Source organism: Lepidochelys kempii, chromosome 24 (assembly GCF_965140265.1).
Source record: "Lepidochelys kempii isolate rLepKem1 chromosome 24, rLepKem1.hap2, whole genome shotgun sequence".
NCBI lineage: Eukaryota > Metazoa > Chordata > Testudines > Cheloniidae > Lepidochelys > Lepidochelys kempii.
This window is the reverse complement of record NC_133279.1, coordinates 4481530-4503546: the sequence shown is the minus strand read 5'-3', so window position 1 is coordinate 4503546 and position 22017 is coordinate 4481530. Positions and strand designations below refer to the sequence as shown.

Genomic DNA, 22017 nt, shown 5'->3' with positions numbered 1-22017 from the left:
TCTCCTGCGCACATGGGGACACTCAGGAAAATGCATCCAAATTAACTAACGGTGTGAATTTAATTTGGATAGTTTCAGAGGAGCAGCTGTGTTAGTCTGTATCCGCAAAAAGAACAGGAGGACTTGTGGCACCTTAGAGACTAACCAATTTCTTTGAGCATAAGCTTTCGTGAGCTACAGCTCACTTCATCGGATTAGTTAAACCACATTAAACACCTGTGCGGATACTCTCATTTGGATTTAAAATGGCCTTCATTTGGTTTAGCTTAATTAATTTTGGAAGTGAATTAAGATAAAAGGTGAATTAAGATAACCCAAATTAAGGGCACTTCAATTCTCAATGAGAGTGTCCACACAGACATTTAATGCGGTTTAACTAATCCCCCGGAAAAATTAATTCAGATTAATTTTCCTGTGTCCCCAAGGGCTCACGCACAGAGTAAAGAGGGCTTAAAGTTGTCGTAAATTACACTTTAAGGCCCCATTGGACTGCTTGGGCAGCGTAAATAGGCTTTAGTGCAACTGAGAATCAGGCCCAAAGTGCAGGCCATCAGAGAATCAGGCCCATACATAGCAGTGGAGGAGGACGGTTAGCACTGGCTCACATTCGTTGTTTAGGGTGATGCTGTGCTAAAGCTAACTATAGTATTATATAACACTGCAGCGTACCTGGCATGTGATTAACTGAAGGCCTTTAAATCATTAATGCCTCATGAGCTTTGCAGCCGTCCAGGTCTGCTGGTAAGTAGGTCAAAAATTAGCTAAGAAAACTGAGCGGTGACTCCTTTGATTGGACGTGAATGTGGTTGTCGATTAGATGTTGTGACCTTTTTGCCTCGGTGTTGACACATGCTGGAAGTGCATGGTGTTTGGAGCTGCAGCGTGGGCAGTCGCACCGAGGCTGGTGTCTGACATTTCTGTGCCAGGTTGATTTCGAGTTCACGAGTACATCTCTTAGCGATGTCCTGGGTTTCAGAGGTTTAAGTTTAGCCGCATACTGGGAAGGGCACGAGGCAGCATTGGACAACATTAACTCCACGCTAACAAAGTTTGGGGGCAGGTAATTTACTTAGATTTCACAGGCACATCTCTTTAAAAATCTCCTGCAGTAGATACAGAGTTTTAATCAACTATAAAATGGGTACCATAAATCCTTAAGTAAAACCACTAGGCGCATAGTCTAGTGGATAAAGCACTGGATAAGGAGTCAGGACACCTGGGTTCTCTTTGGGTATGTCTACGCTGCATTGTAAACCCAGGTCTGTGGGACTCGGTGTTTCCAAGCCACTTCTTGAGTGTCCATGTTGCATTGTAGACCTGGGATTACAGTTGGTGGACCCAAATCTCATAGCCCTGCTAACGCATCCACACTGCACTATGCCGAGCTTCTGACTCGGGTCTCTGGCTTGAGCTGAGTCCACATTGCACAATAGCAGGGCTTGGCCCAGAGTCTCAGTGGGACTTGGGCTCTCACCCTCCCTCCGCAGCAGGGCGTTAGGCTAGGGTTGCCAACTTTGTAATCACAGAAACCCAAACACCCTTGCCCTGCCCCTTCTCTGAGGCCCCACCCCTGCTCACTCCATCCCCCCTTTCTCTGTTGCTTGCTCTCCCCCACTCTCGCTCATTCGCTCATTTGCACTGGTCTGGGGCCGAGGGGTTTGGAGTGTGGGAGGGGGCTCTGGGCTGGGGCAGGGGATTGGGGTGTGTGTGGGGGGTGCGGGCTCGGGGTTGGGGCTGAGGATGAGACGTTTCGGGTGCAGGAGAGGGCTCAGCCAGGGTCCCTTTTCGACCAGGTGTTCCAGTCAAAAACCGGACACTTGGCAACTCTACGTTAGGCCCCTGGTCCTGAGCGCTTGCTGACCCATGTCACACTGATTTGTGTGTGGGCAGAAGGGGGCTTGGGCTCAAACCTGAGTCAGATCCCAGGCTTAGTGTGCAGGGTAGACAGACCCTTTTTGCCTCTAACACCAACCAGCCTTCTGAGACCTGTATTCTGTCCTGAAGGCGGCAAAATCCAGGCTCTGGGAAACTGAGGCAGGCAATGAGTTCCAACCCCTAGTCAACTTGGGGGGCTGTTAGCTTGCGGCCATAGAGGGTTGCAACTACAAGAAGGGACCCAAAACAGTTAGAGGGATATAAGTCAAAACAAACAGAGGGAGAAGAGAGCATCAGGACTCCTGGGTTCTTTCCCTGTCTCTGTGCGGGAGTAGGGCCAGCTGCTTAGGATGGGGGGGAGGGGAGCCTGGGAATCAGGACTCCTGAGTTCTATACAGCAGGAGTTCTCAACGTTTTTCTTTCGGACACATCCTCAACATGCTATAAAATGTTTTCTGCATATAAAAGCCAGGGCCAGCATTAGGGGGTAGCAAGCAGGGCCGTGGCCTGGGGCCCCACACCCTGGTGGGCCCTGCGAAGCTAAGTTGCTCAGGCTTCGGCTTCAGCCCCGGGTAATGGGGCTAGGTCCGGACCCCTGGCTGCAGTCCTGGGCCCAACGAGTCTAACGCCGGCCATGCTGGGCGGACCCCCCTGAAACCTGCTCACGGCCCCCTAGTTGTGAAGCACTGCTATACAGAGCTCTGGAAGGGAGTGTAGTCAAGTGTTTGGAGCAGGGAGGACTAGAAATCAGGATTTCTGGTTCTGTTCCCAGCTCTGGGAGGGAGTATGGCTAAGTGGTTAGAACTATAGCGACTTCTGGATTCTCTTTCTGGCTCTCACGCTGATTTACTGTGGGCAAGTCTCTTAGCCGCTGTTACTCCTCAGTAAAATAGGAGTAATAGCGCCTCGCAGTGGAGCTGTAAGGGTTAATTACCACTTGTAAAGTGCCCGGAGGTCTGCCAGAGTGCTGGGTAATTCAGAAGCACCGTGGCTGGCTGGCAGAGAGGTTTGGCACTGCTAAATTGCCTGGACCAGTAGGTGTCACTGTGGGTCAAAGTTCCATTCTGTAGGGCAAATATGAAAAACATAGGGCCGGAGTCTCCCTCGTCCTGTGTCTTGCGTCACCAGGTACGCCCATGCAAAGTGGGCGTGCGCTCTGCACTTTGCCCGGGTGTAGATGACTGCCCGAGGCGCAGGGCAAGAGACTGTCAGGCCCTCTGTGTCCTTGGTTCAGCTCTAAAATCAATTCAACACCAGTGTCTGCCCACCTCTCCCGCCCTGTATGTTCTCATTGCCAAGTTCGCCTGCTGAATCCTCTGGCCAGGAATGGGGGAGCAGGGTGGAGATGGTATGCTGGGTGCAGAGTGGCTAAGGGAGGCATCATAGGGTAGGAGGTAGGGGTCGGGAGCATGGCTGTACGTGATAGAGGCAATGCAGCGCAGTCAATAGGGTCTGGGCTTGGGAGCTAAGACTCATGGGTTCTGTTTCCAAGTCTGCTGTTCGCGCTCTGTGGCAAGTGGTGTCGTCACTCTGTGCCTCAGTTTCCCCTTCAGCAAGAGGCTTGTAATGATGCGTGCAGGGCACTGCGAGAGCCTCAGCTGGCAAACTCTGTAAAGTGCCAAGGGCACCGCTGCTCTCTGCCGTGCCGTGCGTCCTCAGATGGTGTGAGCTGGTTTGGCTCCATTGATAGGATCTTGCATGGGTGGGTGGGTGGGCTGGGGAGCATTCCTGCTGCGTCCAGATGTGTGGGGGGAGAGGGGCATTCCTGCTGCATCCACGTGTGGGAGGAGGGGTGGATTCATGTTGATTCTACTAGGGTGCGGAGTGGGGGGGCCCGAGAGTCCTGCTGCAGCCAGGTACTTGCCAGCCCAGGTCAGTGCAACGTTTTTTGTAGATGTCCCAAATATTTGGCTCGTTAACATTTTCCGTTGCGCAGCAACTGGCTGTTGAGGCGCCTGTCTCAGCCCGATGACTTGTTTACATTGGGCTCCATGCTAAATCCCCATTCTTCTTACACCTCCCGCTCCTACTCGTCACCCCCCCTGCCCACTCACCCCCCTCCAGCATCCATCCAGCTGTCAGTTTCACTTCTGTATCTGCCCTGGCAAGAAGGAAGTTGGCCAGTGAGAGCGAAACTCAGCGGCTCTAACGGTCACACATCACCCCACATTCTCTCCTTTGCATCCCACGGGCCTGGCGTGGCCTGTGGCCCCTCTCCCAACACCTGCTGCGTCGTCCGTCAAGCTGCTCTGTTGCTGTCCCACCAGTCCTCCTTGCCACTCAACAATTGTCCCTCTGGCTCGGTGCGTCTTGACCTAGCCCATACCGTGACCCCAGGCTAAAACATGAAAATGTTTCAGGGACCCACCCAACCAGCAATAAAGAAAGGGGGAGGGATGATGCTTCCCCAACACCTGTTCACATCCACCAGGTGGAGCAACTATGGTCTGTCTATCTTGGGGACTTTTATGGTCCCCATTTTACAGATGGGGAAACTGAGGCACAGAGAGACTAAATGACTTGCCTAAGGTTGCTCAGGGAGTCTGTGGGAGAGCGGGGACTTGAATCCCAGTTTCTGGTGGCCTGCAACTTGACTCCAACCGCTGGATCGTCCGTCCTTTCCTAACCTGTCTTTCTCCCTCTTCTGCTTGCTCTCTCTCTTTGTAGCTATGACTTCGCAGCAAAAAAAGGTGTGTTTTTAAGCCCAGAGAGTTATCTCAAGATTACCTTACTCCTATATCCCCCAGCTGTGTTTGGTGTATAGTGTTGACCTCGACTACTTAAATCAAGCTAAGAGCCACCTCTGCCTTGTCTCCACTAGGATTTTATGCTGGGGTAGCTATCTCCATGTGAAACACACACCTGTCTGGGCAGTGAAGACCTAGCCTTCCTCTCTATCTAATCCACTGTCTTCCTCATTATTGTTTGTATTCAGGTAGTAGCAACCAGCCTCTGGGGGCCTGTACCTACACAGTGTCACACTGGGAGTGGTGCTGCCCCCCAAAGAATGTACCACCTAAGACAAAGGGTGAGGGGTAAAGCAAAGGATTTAGGTAGCAGGCCAGCATCAGAGCTAAGACTAGTCCCATGGTGGGATCCTCAGCTCAATACCCGATCCACTGGACCTCCTTGTTAGCTTCTTCGTTTTCGCTTTCTGTGGGACAGATCCTCAGCTCAGCATCCTTGACGTCAGTGGAGCTCTGCTGATTTATGCTGGCGGGGGATCTGGCCCAATACATTTGTCTAAAAGAAAAGGAGGACTTGTGGCACCTTAGAGACTAACCAATTTATTTGAGCATAAGCTTTCGTGAGCTACAGCTCACTTCATCGGATGCGTACTGTGGAAAGTATAGAAGATCTTTTTATACACACAAAGCATGAAAAAATGGGTGTTTACCACTACAAAAGGTTTTCTCTCCCCCCACCCCACTCTCCTGCTGGTAATAGCTTATCTAAAGTGATCACTCTCCTTACAATGTGTATGTAATCAAGTTGGGCCATTTCCAGCACAAATCCAGGTTTTCTCCCCCCCCACAAGCCCACTCTCCGGTTGGTAATAGTAATTTCCCCTTGTTCTCCCTCCCTCCCACCCACCCCCCCGGGACGTTCTTGTTAAACCCTGGATTTGTGCTGGAAATGGCCCAACTTGATTATCATACACATTGTAAGGAGAGTGATCACTTTACATAAGCTATTACCAGCAGGAGAGTGGGGTAGGGGGAGAGAGAACCTTTTGTAGTGGTAAACACCCATTTTTTCATGCTTTGTGTGTATAAAAAGATCTTCTACACTTTCCACAGTATGCATCCGATGAAGTGAGCTATAGCTCACGAAAGCTTTTGCTCAAATACATTGGTTAGTCTCTAAGGTGCCACAAGTACTCCTTTTCTTTTTGCGAAGACAGACTAACACGGCTGTTTCTCTGAAACCTACATTTGTCTAGTTAGTCTCCAGTGTCCATTTGTATCTCTCCCTTCTTTCCTAGTCTGCTCTCTCCTCGGCTTCTACAGCTCCTGCTACCATGGAATCTAGGGTCTGGTTTCCAGAGCACCCGCAATTCCAACCCCAACCTCTGTGGCTTCTCAACACTGCTGAGAACCAGGCCCCTAGAGGCCGGGGGAAACAGCTCCCTCTTTCCATGACGGCTCCCCCTTAGTGCGCTGTCTGCCCCTGTTCTCTCAGCTGCAGTAACTTTCCTAGGGGAGTACGCGTCTGGGAAATCCACAGCCTTCTCCATATCCGTTCTGCTGGGGAAGCTTTGTCCGTCCTCCCACCGCCCCCACTTTCCGATCTCTTCACAAGATTTCCTTCCTTCTTGTCTTCTGAAGGCAGCGCAGAGGCAGAAGCCCCATTTGGCCCAATGCAGAGCTGGGGAAACTCCCTCTGCCCAGGGCGAGCTGTCTGCACCTCGGAGCCTTTGAATATTGGGCCACATGTTTATTGGCCTGAGATGGAGAAGAGCTGATTCTTATTGGTTTTGGTCACGCTCTGGCTGTGCAAAGGGACCTTAAAGCGAGCATATAGGTGTTTTCTCCTCCCATTAAGGCCTCTTTACGCTGGCAGAGTGGTGTAATGGAGCCTTTGTGGAATGAGAATGAGGTCCTGACTTGCTCTGTGTTAAGTTTGGCCCGTTGGAAGCCAGGAAGCCAGGTACCCAGAGGCCCTCAAAAATCAGAGATGGCTTAGGAGCCGCATGCTCCCCGAATGATGGGGAAGTTTGGGTCGGAGACCAAATGTTGTGGTCCAGGCTCGTTGCTAGAGGAAACTCAAAAAAAGGGAAGGGGAGGTTGTGGTAATGCCACCCTTCCCCCACCACAATCTGGGCCTAGTTCTCAGTCGCACTCCGATTCCTTTAGGCTGCTCTGACAGAGTAAAGTGGTTGGAAATGCACCCCTTAGAATCTCCCCAGGGCAGAGGGCCTTCCCGGCTGGTGTGGAGCTGGCATAAGGGATCTGCTCCCAGCCTCTGGTGGAGGGGCTGGATTGGGGGCATGGTTGAAGTGCAACACACTATGGGTACTCGCTGCTTCCCAGGGCCAATAGGGGACTGTGAGGAGCAAAGCATAAGTTAGAGCAGCCCCGAGGTTGCTCTAGCTGATACCAGGGGCCAGAGCACAGAGGTGGCTTAAATCCACCTTTTCCCACCCCACTCTGCCCCTATCCTGAGCGCAGGAACAGAGGACCTGAAAATCAGGCTCTGTGTCTTAACAGATGCCCCCTAAGCTAAGCATGAAAGTCACACTGCTGTGAGCCCCATGGTCTCTGGGGAAACCGCTTTTAAGAAACTCTCCATGGGGAGTTGGTCTTTCGCAGCCATTAGCCACATCCTCCTGCCTTATCCAAGCAGGGCCGTCCAAGGAATGCAGTAGAGAGTCTGGTTCCCATGTCCCCGGCGATTCACATCAGTGGCTTCATTGGCTCACGACTGATTTAATGATGGGGCCGGGACTTTGTTCGAATGACCGAAAGACTTCAGCCTTTGGGTGGAGGTTAGCAGGGGTTAACCTGTCGGGTGGAGCAGGTCTTGAGGATTGTCATTAGCAGCTGGCTATGACACATGGTTCGTTGCACAAACAGCTTGTTCCACAAGAGGCAAATTTCCAAAGAACGTGCACCTACCAGAGCTCCCTATCACAGACTGGCATAACATAGCAAATCCTCACAGAAGGGAGGGAAGTGTGGGTTAATGGCTCGAGCAGGGGTCTGGGGGTCAGGACCCTTGGGCCTTGTCTGTGCACTAAAAATGTATTGCTTTAACTAACCCTACAGCAATACAACCCCCCCACCCCTCCTAGTGTGGATGCAGTTATATTGGTAAAAAAGTGTGTGTACAGGTATAGCTTATATATGGCAAGGGGAATAAGCTATACTGGTCTAAGGCACCGTTATACCAGTCATACTCCGTCCACACTGGGGTGGTCCTGGTATTACTGTATTGGTGAAAAAAATCAGTCCCCTGTCGAACATAGTTACCCCAGGAACAACACTGTGTGTAGGCCAGCGCTTGGTTCTAGTCCTGGCTCTGCAGGAGGGTATGGCCTAGTGGTGAGAGTGGGTCGACTGGTGATTCAGACTCCTGGGTTCTCTTCCTGGCTCTGTCACTGCCTTGGTGTTCCCTTTCAGTCTGTCTGTCTGATCCTCTTTGTGTCTGTTTCCGTCTCTGCCGAAATAAAGGGAGTCACACCTGCCACAGCGGGGCGAAAGAGAAGCACTTTCCGTTTTCAGAAAGGAACAATTTTCCCTTTATTCAGGATCTTTTTCAAAAGCTTTGGTCCAACATTTTCTTTTTCCCCCTCCTCCCCTTCCCTTTCCTCCCTCTCTCCCCCCTTCCCCATTTTTTCCTGAAAAGGACGGAGGAGGAGAAGAAGAAACAAATACACCCCCCCACCCCCAAAAGCCAACCCTGAAAATATTTTGTTTTCAGGTTCTGCCAAAATGATTATTTTTTTGGACAAATATTTCCGTTGTCAAAAAAAAAAAAAAAAAGCCATTTTAACATGACATGTGAGCCAAATACGGCTGGATTAGACTTCTTGCTGTGAGCTCCTAAATTCTGTCAGTTTGAACCACTGTAGTCCCAGCCTGGGATGCAGATTGGCCAAAATGCTCACTCCCCCTCTTCTCCCCACCCCGCTGCTGCGCCACAGTGCATTACGTGACCTTTTGAAATCTCCCAGAATGCACTGCTTCTGGGAGTTGTGCCAGGTGTGGCATGATAAATACCCAGAGGGCATTGCAATGGAAACTCTAGCACGGAGCCAGGCAAACTTGCAAAGGTTCTTAATGCAAACCAACGAGGTTCATGCGGGGGGGCTGAGCTGTCTGTGCTTAAAACAGTCCCCGCCAGTGGGTCAATAACTGTTAGCATAGTTGCAGCCCTCGGGGGGAAAGGTGCTTCCGAGGGAATGAACAGAACAGGGCAATTACGGAGTAATCCATCCCCTGTCATCCAGTCCCAGCTTCTGGCATGTAGATGAATTAGGAAGGTGCTTGGAGCCTCCTGACTCTGAAGCCAGGGAGTTTTGCCATTGATTTAATTGAGCTTTGGAGTAGGCTCTCATAAATCCAACCCCCTGCTTTCTCAAGAACCACCTGTCAGGTTAAACTATCCTGTGACTAATCCAGGGTAACTGAGGGCTTCTGAGGTGTCACCGTGTTGTATGTCATAGCCAGTGGAAATGTCGTAGCAGTAGTGGGAATAGAACCCACAGTCTCTTGATCCAAGAGTTTAAGGAGAATCACCATTAACTGATAGCAATATAGGGCATAGGACACACAGACAAGAAGTTCCAATTGAACGCACTGACTAGAGGATGATAAATGTGCATGTGCACACTCTCTGAACCCCTCCCCCAATCATTACAATACATTTTAAGGCATGTATTTTAACCGGGAGGGGCGATTAACCACGGGAACAAACTACCACAGGAAGTGGTACATTCTCCATCTTTTGAGGTCCTCCAATCAAGACTGGCCGTTTTTCTGGAAGAGGTGCTGGATCCAAACACAACTTATTGGGCTCAGTACAGGGCACCTGGGTGAAATGTAATGGTCTGGGCTATACAGGAGTTACACAGACTAGGTGATCTTAGGGTTCCTTTAGGCCTTAAACTCTGTGAATGAATTACAGCACGTGACTGGCTTTGCCATGAATAAAAGCTGTCTGCTCTCCTCGATTCCAACCTGCTCCCAGGGAACATTGTGTGATTCCTGTATTATTTCCCAAAAGCTATAAATCTCAGCTTGCCAGCTCCAGTCCAGCACAGGGTTCTGAGCGACCAAAAATCTTTACCACTTGATGGCTTGGTACCTTTCGGTGGCCTTTAATGTGAAATGTCTTGGGGTGGGTGGGTGTCAGGTCTCTGTCCAGTTGCTGCCGGGAGGAGTCTTCATGTCACCGCTCAGCAGACAAGCCAAAGTTCCAATGGGATTCAGGGTAGACATGTCTTTCTAAGGAGCTTCTTGCCTCATCAAGTGCTGCTCCATAGGGTGGAATGGGCTATTAACCGTGTGTCAGGACCCTAGAGACCTGGATTCAATTTCTAGCTATGTTATAGACTCCAGGTGTGACCACAGGCAAATCTCTTAATACCTCCTGTGTAAAATAAATATACCAGTTAGAGGCTAAGGTCAGATTGGCAGGGACCTTGGATTTTTTCCACCTTGCTCTGCAGCCTGGGGTGTGGGTCACTTGCGAGGGTCATCGGGGTATATCTCACTTAATCAAGTCTCTGCCATTGCCAGGGCCTGGGGCGTTGGTGCATCTTGGTCCCTCCTGTTCTCTGCCTGTGGCACATCATAGTCTCCTGTGGGCTGTGATACTTTGGTCTAATTTCAGTTGTTGGGTTTAGCGTGTGGGTGCTGGGTGTTGGTTTGTGGCCTGTGATACACAGGAGGTCAAACTAGATGGTCTGGTGGCCGCTTCTGGCCTTAAACTCTGCGGGTCTGTCTACACTGCAGTGTAAGCCCAGGGTTAGGAGAACTCGAGTTAACAAATCCTGGGTTTGTTAACCTGGGGCTGGAGAGTCTACATTCATTTGTAACCCTAGGTTAGGAATTGTTGAACCCTGGGTCCCATCCTGGGGTGGCAGCATCTTCACTGCGTTGTGCGGGCCTGAGTCCCACCATCCATATCCGAGAGTTCCAAGCACCCTCTCAAAAGGTAGCCAGTCCACCTTTGTTCGTGGTGCAGTGTGGAAAAGCTTAGCTGTCCACCAAACTTGACCGGCCAGAGGACTAAGGAAGTTTGCCCGTGGGTCCTGGGATTATGGGGTACTTGTGGCGGACTCCCAGAGCATGAGTCCAGTGTGAGTGAGTCTACACTGCAAAGCAACAGGGCTTGAACCCTGGGTCCCGGCTTGCCTCAGGCTTGGATCTTCCACCCCTGTGGGGTCCTGGGACCCTAGATCCAAGCCCTGGGTTAGTGCGATTTGTGTGTAGACAGAACGGGGGTTAGGCTTGAGCCTGAGTTCAAACTCTGGGCTTACCCTGTAGTGTAGACATTCCCTGAGGCCCTATGACTGAGATCAGGATGCTGATAGGTGCTGCACAGACACGTAGGGCGAGACAGTCCCTGCCCTCATGAGCTTACAATTAACTACACAAAACAGATAAAGGGGAAGCAAAGAAGGGTAGCAACTTCCCCAAAGACAGACGGCCAATCGGTAACTGCAGACCCACGTGTTACAGGCCAGCGCTCTGATCATTTATCTGCATTGCTTCTGGCCTGCCATTTTGGGGTTTCATTATGCTGGGAGCTTTACATACCCACAGGCATGACAATCCCCTCTCCGAAGAGCTGGGGTTCCGATCCTGAAACATATGTAGGTGCCCAACTTCCAGTGAAATAAATTGAAGTTAGGAACCTACAGACCTTTGATGATTTGCGCTGGCAGTCCAAAAGATAAGATGTAGTGGTGGTGGAAATCAAGAAGGTGGGGGGTAGGAAGAAAGGACTAACGATGTTTTAGCACTGACTAGCTGTGTGTCACAATTCTTAGTCACTCCGTAGCAGTCAAACACAATGAGCCACGTGGCCAGCAGTTCCCAGAGGGCTGCGATTGTTTACAGTCATAGTAACGAGAGACAGAAAAATCTTCCAATCTGTAAAAGGTTGTTGTAAAGGGGATGGCGATCAATTGTTCTCTGTGCTTACTGGGGATGGGACAAACTTGCAGGAAGGGAAACTTAGGTTGGCTATTAGGAAAAACATTCTACCTTAAGGTGGTTAAGCATTGGACCAGGGAACTAAGGGAGGTTGTGGAATCCCATCATTGGAGGTTTTTAAGAACAGGTTGGGCTAACTCCTGCCAGGGATGGTCTAGATATATTTGATCCTGCACGGGGGGGGTGAACTAGGTGACCTCCTGAGCTCTGTTCCAGCCCGACAGCTCTATGATTAATAGAACAATTTGTTCCATTAAAATGTCTCTCTAAATAAACCGAAACAATTTTTTTTTTGCTATCTATTTTGTGGTCTTTGTAAACAATAGCTGGCGTTTCTATAACACTCGCCAGGCTCTTGTGGTTAAGAGACCAAGTGGTTAAGGCATGGCTTGAGACGCTGGAGCTCTGGTTTTAAGTTCCTGCTCTGCTACAGGCTTCCTGTGTGATCTTGGGCAAGTCACCTAGTCTGTCTCTGTGCATCAGCGCCCCTTCTATACAATGGAGATAACACCACACCCGTGAGGTTATGTTAAAGAGCATGAGATGCTCAGACAGTGAGGTAATGGAGGCCAGATGTCTATGATAGACAGAGGCCAAAGGACACTTGATTGATATATAGGTGTGGTCTATAATTAAAACTTAGATCAACCTAGTGACATCCTGACTCAGGGCTGTGAAGAATGATGTGCCCCAAGCACCCTAGTTGGGTCAGCCTAACCCCCGGTGTAGACGCGGCTCGGTGAATTCTTCTGTCCACCGAGCTACCACTGTTTGGAGCTGTGGATTTATTACAATGATGGAAAGCCCCCCCCTTCTGAAGGGAGATGTGGTAGCATTTGTGGTGTAGAGATAGCCGTAGTCCAGGTTATTGAGCCTCATTTCCTCTGCCCCTTGAACAGTCATTTCCACCAGTGCAAAGTGGGGGGGAGGGGTAGCTCAGTGGTTTGAGCATTGGCCTGCTAAGCCCAGGGTTGTGAGTTCAATCCTTGAGGGGGCCATTTAGGGATCTGGGGCAAAAATTGGGGATTGGTCCTGCTTTGAGCAGGGGGTTGGACTAGATGACCTTCCAACCCTGATAGTCTATGATTCTATGAAAGTGGGTCTAAAATGCTGCCAGATGAGAAAAGTAGCTTTTCACACCCACTTTGCGCTCACTTGACCCTGGTGGAAATAACTGCACATGGTGCAAGGCAGCATAGGATCGAGCACTATGTATAATATAGTGACCCCTTCACTCGCCACTGAAATGCTTCCACCTCTGAGCAGGAATGCAGCAGCTGTTTTAGCAACATGGGGCAACACTGCCCAGCAACTGCGGGAGGGAAGTGAAAGATACACTCAACTCAGGGCTGCCAACACTTGTGATTTTTATCACGGCCCTCATGATAATTTGGTGTTTTAAAGCCCCAGCTCCTGGACTCAAGAAATAAAATCTCAGCTTTCATTTTCTTCAAAAAAAGTAAGTTTCTAGCCCTTGTGCTTGCAACGAAAAGCTTGAAAATGTGGCTGCTGAAAGCTCCAAAAGGAGAAGGCAAATAAAAAGAACCCAAATGTATAGTTTAAATAATACCCTCTGTCTTAAAAAATCATATCTCAGGATATTTTGAGGCCCTGTCTCGCGACTTTTGAATGCCCGGTGGTTGCAACACTGTTAACTGCTGGAGGGAATTTAAGCCTGGGGTATACACAGGTTTTGTGCTGGTATCACTATGCCGGTTCGGGCGTAATATTTTACTGAAACCCGTACAATCGCCAGTGTGCATGCACTGGTCCCTTTATACTGCTATAACTTATTTCCCTTTCTGCAAAGGAATAAGCTACACCAATATAAGCACTTGACACTAGTATAACTGTGTCCAGACTGGGGGGTTCGCATCGCTGTAATTGTACTGGTTATCCGTGCGCACACGGGAGCTAGAGTGTAATTACCCAAAGTGGGATTTGGCCGGGACATTAGGGTTAACACTCTGACTCCTATGTGTGATACCTCGGTAGGCCAGGTGTTGCTGTGGGTCGTATGTATGGTCTGAAAGACAGAACCCAGCTCCACTCAGATAAGGGGGGCTGCTGGCCTGGAATGACCCTGATTAGCTGGAGATCTGAAAGGATTGCCGTGCGTGGAGTGCAGGGATGTGTTTGCTGCAGGCAAGAGCTTGCAGAGTTGCATGTTCATCTGCCTTTTAGAGCCCCTGTGGATGTGCTCGGAAGCCAGCACAGCGGCAGGGGAGGAGGGTGGAGGTGTGGGGAGAGGACGCGGTTAGGGCTCAGCCTTGTAGAGCAAACCCTGCACAGTGACCTAAACCACATATTCACACATCCTCCACCCACACAGCAGCCCCCATCCCTTCCCTCTGCAGGGTGTTGGGAAATTGCTCTCTGCCCAGGTCACGGGGCACTCAGACCAACACCGAATGCCCCTTTCAAGAGCACTCATTTTCAGAGCAGCTGTGGCCTCTGCAGAGGTCACTGGGAGCGGCACATGCCAATACGGTAACACCTAGAGGCCCCAGCTGAGATCGGGGCCCATCATGCTAGGTGCTGCACAAACCAGTAGTGAAAGATGGCCCCTGCCCCAAAGAGCTTCCAGTCTAAACAGGCAAAAGGGAAAGCAAGTGGATTGGCCAGGGTCATACAGGGAGCCTATGGGAGAGCCAGGAATTAAATCCCTCTCACCTGAGTTCCAGCCCAGTGCCTTACCATAAGACCCAGACTTCCTCCCTTTGAAAATCCCCCTCACCCCTTGCGACAGAGTAATTGATCAGATCCGGAGCTTTAATTTCTTTGGACTGCTCCTCTCTGTTAAGGGAAGCGATGGGCCAGAATCTGAGCTGACTTGAACTTAACACAAAATATAGCCCATAAAGTGCCGGGAAGCTGTTTGAGGTTAATTATGCATCATATTTCTGTTGCTGCCCCAGATCCAGCTGAGGAATAGGGTTGGAATCTCCCTCCACCCCTTTTCTGTCAATTTTAACTAAGGAGATTTGCTTCAGAAGCTGGAAAACTTTGTAGCTCATATGTCTGAAGGGATCTGGCCCTCACGTTTCAAGGTTTAATGCATTCTGACAGCTAGAAAGCAGTCTGTGCTTCACCTGTTTTGGGGAATTACGTACAGCATCTTCCTATCCCAGGCCGTTTGGTGAGGAGATATTTGTTACAGCGAAGGCCTCGGGTTCAAGATGGGGCCATGAACTGAACCCCGCGCTGGCTTCCAACAGACCTGAGCTGTGCTGGGGGTAGGAGGGCTTGGATGAGGTTCGATGCTGTGCGGTTCTTTGGCCCATCTGTGCTCGGGCTGAATTTTGTAACGTCAGGAAATGAGCTGGTGAGGGGTAGGCGGCTCAGTGAGAGGAAGGCTGGCTTTGTGGTTAAAGCAGAGGACTCAGACAAAGTGGGCTCCATTCCCAGCTCTGCTGCAGACTCCTTGTGTGACCTTGGACCAATCACTTAGGTCTGGTCTGCACTGAAAACTTAGGTTGGCCTTGCTACGTCGCTCAGGGGTGGAAAAAATTCAATTCCCCCCCCCAAGAGACATAGTTAAGCTGACCTAAGCCCCAGTGTAAACAAACGGTTGGCCAATGGAAGAATTCTTCCGCCAACCTAGCTACTGCCTCTCCCTGGGGTGGATTCACTACGGCGATGGGAAAAACCCCTTCGTTCACTATAGCAACTGTCTACACTACAGCGGCCCAACATGGGGCCTCTATTATGTCTACACTACAGCGGCCCAGCTGTGGCACCATAGTGAAGCCGCTTCCTTCATCTGTGGAAGGGGCTTTTCTACCGATGTACTTAATCTACCTCTCCGAGAGGCGGTTGGAAGAATCGTACCTGGGTTCCTGTCTGTTTCGAGTCACAAGGGAAACGAGTTTGGTGATGTCGTTTAGTTGCCAGTGGGATGCACGGCCTCCAAAACCAGGGCCTGATTTCCGGAGGTGCTGAGCAGACGCAATCCGAGTTGAAGTCAATGGGAGGAGCTGTCGGTGCTCAGCACCTTTGCAAACCAGCCCAGGGTGGCCTCTGGTGGGCTTCCACCGCTAGAGTCCTTGGGTTGAGGCAGATCCCAGACTGACGTGCAGCGGCTGCGCTCTGTGTTTGGTAGGGCTGGTTGAAAACGTTCCATCTGAATCATGTTTTGACAGGACACTGGGTTTTTGATTTAGTTAAATGTTTCAGCAGAAGTGTCAGTTTTCCATGACAAATGTTGATGTTTTCTTCAAAAAATTGAAGGCCAAACCCTAAAGTATTTCAATTTGGCTATGCTGTGGCAGTACCTTGTGGTATTAGTTGTTCGACTATCTCATGTCCCCATTCTCCAGTCTGGGTTGATCTCCCCTAGCCACACTGCGTTTCCCATCATGAACCATGACTTCCAAAAAAAGAACAGGAGTACTTGTGGCACCTTAGAGACTAACAAATTTTCACATCCGATGACGTGAGCTGTAGCTCATGAAAGCTTATGCTCAAATAAATTTGTGAGTGATTTTCCACTGAATGCATCCGATAAAGTGAGCTGTAGTTCGCGAAAGCTCATGCTCAAATAAATTGGTTAGTCTCTAAGGTGCCACAAGTCCTCCTTTTCTTTTTGCAGATTCAGACTAACACGGCTGCTACTCTGAAACATGACTTCCAAGAGTACTCGAGATTTACACCAGTGCGGCTGAGAGCAGAATGTGCAAACTGCACAGACCTGAAGCATTAGCCGCAGTGGGTTATGCAATCTTTGACTGCTCAGGCTTTGTAACACCTGAATTCAACCTGAGGCACTGTGGGCTATTCAGCTGTGTCTTTCAGTCCACCAGCTATTCCTGAACAGCTGGCAGGGTGGACAGCTGGTTTTCCGTTTCTTAAAGCTTTAAGATCATATTTTTTACAGGGTTTCTTTCTTTCTGTCTTTCTTGCCTGCAAGGTCTTGTGTCCCTCAGCTCCAAGGAGTAGAGAGCCCTTAGACTTGCAGGATCAGGGTCTTAGCTGCCTTTCTGTCAGGATTCTTGTAATTGTCAGCCAGGTCAGAACAAATATCTGGATGAAATCCTCCAAACTAAACACATAAATGACTGCACAGAGTATGAACACTGAGATCCCAGCCCCTCAGGGACAAGGGATGCCCTGACAGGACAGGAGCCCTGATTCCCGGTATCCCCTTATACCCAGGTCAGGACAGAATATGCACTTTACCTGCATTCGTCACTTTATCCCCTTGGAACTGACAGCCATTTCCCTTTTTCAGTTTGATTGACGGGCAATGGCTACAAATTGCCGACTGGAGTGAGCTGAAGATGCAGCCGTCTGACTAACAGGTAGGAGGGAAAATCCCTATTTAACACCCGCTATTGGTTGGTTTTTTTTTTTTTTTTTGACAAAGAGAAGACTTTTGGGAACAGATCCCCAGTGGGGGGGTTAATTGGGGCAGCTCCTTTGGGATCAGTGGGCCAGGTCCCTATCTGGTGCAGATTAGTGCAGCTTCCGAAAGAAGGAGCGTGTCGCCAGTTTACAGCAGCTGAGGATCTGACCCCTAATTATTAACTAGTATTTTGTTTCAAGGCAGAAAGCAATAGGGGGAAAAATAGCAGGTTTCCTCCCTGTCCAGTGTGGTGTTCTGTAAATGGGCATGGGGCCATTGATGTCAATGGGCCAGATCTCCAGCGGGTGCAAACCAGAGTCACTCCCTTGAAATTCAGCTGAAGTCCTGGTTCAATCTCTCCAGGGCATCTTCCTTCTTAACGGGACAAGATTGTGGGTCTCTGGCTTGTATTTCGTAAGCCTCCATTTCCCTGCAGAGCCCTGGCCAGTTGGTTCACGGGGCAAAAGGTTTTGGGACCCCAGCATTGGTGGGAACTTGGGGGGCGGGTACACAGGGTAGAGGATGAAGTGTTTTCAGGAGAGAATCTTTCTTCTGCCTGGGCTGCGGGGAAAACCTGGAGAGCTGCTAGGTTTAGGGAGTGTGTGTCCTGTGTGCTCCACCCTTCCAATTATGGCAGTGTCTTCCGTCTGGCCTGCTGTTTGCAGAGTGCGAGCGAGAAGGCAGAAATTTCCCCTCCCTATTTGGAAGGAGAGGCTGAGCTGAGATCACATTTCCTGTGGTCAAACTGGAGGGGGTAGTAACAGTTTGATGTGCAGCTATTCGACAGCACGAGGCTGCCCACCCCCTATGCGGCTTTGCCAGCCTCCACTGGTGAGCCCTGCGTGAGGTTTGTGGCCAAATCTCCGTTTGTTACCAGTTGCAGGCAATAGGTGGTACGGTAACTGCCTAATCCGTCTTGAACACAGGCTGAGGATTCAGTTCACAAAGAGAACTTGCATGCTGGGGCGGAAGGAGTGGGGGGCTCTGTAGCCGAAATGAATCGGACAGTGGCCGGGGAGCAGCTAAGGGACTGTCCTAGGGTCAAATCAGAGAACTGGTGCCACCCCTACAACTTCTGGGGAAATGCACGTATCCTTTTAAGTAGCTAATGGGATCCAGAGCCTATAAGGCGTTGGTTTGAATCCAGCCCAGGTGTGTAGTGAGTGAAACCATTGCCATCTGAGGGGTGCTGTGTGGTCTTTGTGTGAAACTAGTTAGCTGGGGCTCAGCCCAAGCCCTGGCTGGCTGCGGTCCTGCTTGCCACCTGCTGGCACTAGTTAGCCCTTGTGCAGTCAGTTACACTCGTACAAAGTGGGAGCGAAGCGCTACTGGGTCAGAACTGTACAGCCACTTTGCACTGATGCAAATGACCGCACAAGGTGCAGGGCAGGAGGGGAGCAGGCTCTGAATTCCCCTCATCCCTGAAAGAGACGGTCCCACCGGACTCAGAAGTGTGGCACATTGGCAGGGGGCCATCTGCATGGGAATCGCACCGGACCAATGGCCATGCTGTACCTGTTCTCTGTGTGTGTGTGTGTGTGTGTAAACAGAGGTCTTCACTCATCAGTGCATTCACAAGCAATTTAAAGGGGCCTTAAAGTGATCTTAAATTATAGTTGCTTCCCCTTTAAGGCCCCTTTGCACCACTCTGGCAGCATGAAGGGGCCTTCGTGTAAAAGACAATCTAGCCATGAATCCACATGACAGGCCAGATTCCCAGTTACACTAGTCTGGCAGTGCAAAGGGGCCTTTAACATACATGCAACTATAATTTATACCTATTTTAATAACAATGATAATCCCTAGCTCTTATATGCTGTATCGCTTTTCATCCATAGCTCTCAAAATGCTTTACAAAGGAGGTCAGCATCATTATCCCCATTTCACATGGGGAAACCGAGGCACAGAGCGCTGAAGTGTCGTGTCCAAGGTCACCCAGCAGACCTGTGACCGAGCCAGGGACAGAGCCCAGGTGCTCTAAATACTAGGTTACAATGCTTTTAAGGCCCTTATATGCTGCCAGAGAGGTGTAATGCGGCCTCAAGGCTTCTTTATACACCCGCTACACTCGGTCAGACTGAGAGGACATTTCAAGTGGGGTCCCACAGGGTGCGTCCTGGGTCCAGTACTATTCAATATTTGCATTAACAGAGTAGAGAGTACACTTATACAATTTACGGATGGCATCAAGCCTGGAGCGGTTGCAAGCGCTTTGGAGAACAGGCTGAAAACTCAAAATGATCGTGATAAACGGGAGAATTGGTCTGAATTCAGCCAGGTGGAATTTGGGAAAGAGAAGGGAAAGTGATACATGTGGGAGGGGAAAATCAAATGCATAATACACAATGGGGAATAACTGGCGGACGGCAGTACTGCTGAAAAGGATCAGGGAGTTATCGTGGATCAAAACTGGAATGTGAGTCAACCGTGTGAAAAGGCGTTCTGGGATGTATTCACAGGAGCGTCCTATGGAAGAGGCTGGCCGTAACTGTTCTGCCGTACTCGGCACTGGCGAGGTCTCAGCTGGAGCAATGGAACAGGCTACCAAGGGAGAGGCTGGAGAATTCTCATCCCTGGAGGTTTTTAAGAACAGGTTAAACAAGCATCTGTCAGGGATGGTCTAGTTATATTTAATCCTGCCTTGGTGCAAGGGGATGGGCTAGATCAGTGTTTCTCAACGACTGGTCCGTGGACCGGCGCCGGTCTCTGAGATCTCCCTGGCACAGTTTAGGATGGCAGCAAGCTGGTCCTTGGTATCAAAAAGGTTGACAAACACTGGTCTAGATAGGGAGTACTTGTGGCACCTTGGAGACTAACCAGTTTATCTGAGCATAAGCTTTCGTGAGCTACAGCTCACTTCATCACGAAAGCTTATGCTCAAATAGATTTGTTGGTCTCTAAGGTGCCACACGTCCTCCTTTTCTTTTTACGAATACAGACTAACACGGCTGCTCCTCTGAAAACTGGTCTGGATAGGTTTCAGAGGAGCAGCCGTGTTAGTCTGTATTCGCAAAAAGAAAAGGAGGACTTGTGGCACCTTAGAGGCTAACCAATTTATTTGAGCATAAGCTTTCGTGAGCTACAGCTCACTTCATCGGTCTAGAGAACATCCAGTCCTGCATTTCTATGGTTCTGTGGGAAGTTGTACCATTTGAACTGTCCTGGTGTAGATGAAGGGATATAACCCCCTCCTGTGGAAGCAGTTCTGCTGGTATAAAAGTGCTTGAACTGGTATTGCTATTCCCATAAAGGAAGGAGAAAAAGTGATTCTGGTATAAGTCACCTTTACCCTGACATAGCTGCATCCACAGTAGGAGTTGTACTGTATTTTGGTAGCAAATCACAGCCCTAACTGACATCGTTTTACCAGTATAAAACCTGTGCGTAGAGCACACCTGAGTGTGATTCGGAATCAGGCCAGTGTCATTGGCACTAGTGGAAAGTGTCTGCACTAGTGTAAAGTGCCTTTGGGGTTTGGTAGTGTTTTACATCCACTCTGCATTGGTTTAAGTGGATACACGACCTGAAGAACGACATAGAATCAGATCCTTAAATCTTCTCACAACAAGGCTCTCGGATGTGTGTGTTTATCGGGAAGGATACTCACTTAAAAGTTCTGTAGCTGGTCAAAGAGTCCCACAAAAAGCACTGAGTGGATGTCTCCAAGCCTTTATTCCTTCAGCCGCATCCCGAATGGGATAAGTCCTGTCAACAAGGTTTGTAAGTTTTCCACGTCAAAAGACATTGCAATAAACAAAGAACAAGATGAGCGCAGATTTGGCCATAATGGCTGGGCTTGTTAATGCAAGAACTCAGGCGTGGGCAGAAAACCTGGTCTTCTGCTGTGCCAGCTTGCAGGGGTCTGGGAGCAGTGCTGATTAGAGATAACTACAGGGCCAGATCCTGAGCTGGTGTAAATCAGCTGCAGCTCCCCTGAAGACAGTAGAGCTAGACGAAATGACATCAGCTGGGTATCATGTGCCTCTTAGGACCAACGTCTGAATTCCCGTTTATACTAAGGCCTTTCATGCCACTGTGATAAAGTAAAAGGGTTTTAAAGCAGTTGTGAGTGTAACAGATTGACACCCACTTCAATGCCCCTTTGTAAATAGGAATCATGCCCCAGATGTCTGTGTAAAGGGTGTGGCCATGAAGCTATTGGACGGAAGAGAGGAATCTCAGAGCATCTATTTTTCTGTCAAATAATTCTTTGCCTTTATGGGAAGAACTCTCACCTGAGGCTTTCAAAGTGCTCTGCAAACATTCGTTACAACCCTGAGAGCTAGTTAAGTATCATCACCCATTTATAAATGGAGAAACCGAGGCACGAATATAGTGACGGGAGTTTCCCACGACCACACTGAGATGAGGTGGCAGACCTGGGCAGACCCAGGTTTTTCTCTGCTCTAACCACTAGACTCCACTCCTCTCCAATGCCAGGAGCCCCAACTCCCTGTCCTGTGCTCTAACCACTAGACAACATTCCCTTCCTGTGAAAGCAGATTGTATACTTGGTCTCATCCATCATGAAATATAAGTGTGAAAAGACTCTTATCCTGTCCCTGTCTCCTTCCCTTCCCCGGAAATTAGGATTGCTGGTGGCATTAACGGGGGGAGGCAGGGTGGTGTCGGAACAGTTTAAAAGAAGGTATTTTTTTTCTAGAACTTGTATCCCTGTTTATTGCTGTTACAGTAAATGTTTGTATCTCCATTGTCTGTAATGAGGTTGTGGGTAGAGACAAGTCCGGGTAACCGTTTTATGAGGGTTTTATGGTTTCATGTAATGTATATTCTGTATCTGATATTAAAATCAATACAAGGAGAGATTTTAAACATAATCTGACACCAGCCCTTGAAGTGGGCGGTGGGGCGGTGGCGTTGGGTTATTTTCTCTGCTGAGCAAGCAGGTTTTGCTGGATGTTCAGAAGAGGATTGAGATGGCTTTTTAATATCAGATCGGGGGCAGATAATAAACTTGAGATCATAGTGGCTGCATATGGAAAAGACCGGGTGAGATCATTGTCCATTCCCTTGCAAGGTCAAGATGGAGGGCCTAATTCTGGTCGAAATGACACCGGAATAAACCATGGAGAGATGCCAGTGTAAAATCAGTATAAAGATCCCGTAGTATCT

At 49.5% G+C, this 22017-nt stretch overlaps 1 protein-coding gene across 6 annotated transcripts in view; it reads left to right on the top strand.

Moving 5' to 3' along the window:
* MEF2D (myocyte enhancer factor 2D) overlaps positions 1-22017 on the top strand; it is a 176618-nt gene that overhangs the window by 36797 nt on the left and 117804 nt on the right. For all 6 annotated transcript variants that reach the window (XM_073323282.1, XM_073323281.1, XM_073323277.1 and 3 more), the window contains one exon: positions 16771-16840. The gene's annotated coding sequence lies outside the window, so the exon portion shown is untranslated. The remainder of the gene's footprint in view (positions 1-16770; positions 16841-22017) is intronic.